Source organism: Netta rufina (genome assembly GCF_964035555.1).
Source record: "Netta rufina genome assembly, chromosome: 2".
NCBI classification, from domain to species: domain Eukaryota; kingdom Metazoa; phylum Chordata; class Aves; order Anseriformes; family Anatidae; genus Netta; species Netta rufina.
Window position 1 is genome coordinate 25,891,028 of NC_140124.1, and position 754 is coordinate 25,891,781.

Here is a 754-nt window from a genome sequence, read left to right on the forward strand (position 1 = left end):
CCTCCGCCCGCCGGCCCGCCGCCGCCTCGCCTCGCCCCGCGGCAGCCGCAGCATCCTCCCCTTCCCTCCCCGCCCCTGCCCGCCTCTCCCCGCCCCGCTCCGCTCCGTGCCGGCCCCGAGCAGCGCGGCGGAGAAGCGGCGGCACCGCTGGGAGTAGCCGCTCGCTGCCTACCCCCCCCACACACACTCCCCCAGGCTGCCGCCGCCATGTTAGGGGGAGGCGGGCCGTGGGCACGGGCTGGCTGTGGTACAGCCCCGCTCGTCTTGCGCTGCGAATGCATCGGCAGCCAAAGCCTCCACTTTTCAAAAATTATCTTTTTTTTACGTGTAAATGCGATGTTTTGTTTTGTTTTTTTTTTTTTTTTTTTTTTCCTAAAGCAGCGCTGCGCCGTCATCCCGGAGGGGACGGTCAGGGATCCAAGCCCTGGGTTGCAGCGTGCATTGGGGCTCGCTGCCCTGCTTCCATCGCTGTCCCGCAGCGCCGTGACCCCGTTAAAGGCTGTTCTCCATCTCCTGTTAAAGTCTCTACTCCATCTTCCATCTCAGGCCCGGCTGTGCTGTGCTGCCTTGTTGGACACAGGCTGCTGATTGCTGCCTGCCATTTGGTGTCTGCGCTGCAGCCCCAAAGCAATGACAGGAAAGCTGTCGCAAAGGGAGCAAATGCTCCATTCCAGGAAAGAAAAATACCATCAAATACACTTCTCTGAATTAGTGGTGCTGTATTTTGTGGGTAGATGGATGCAGATGTGATACA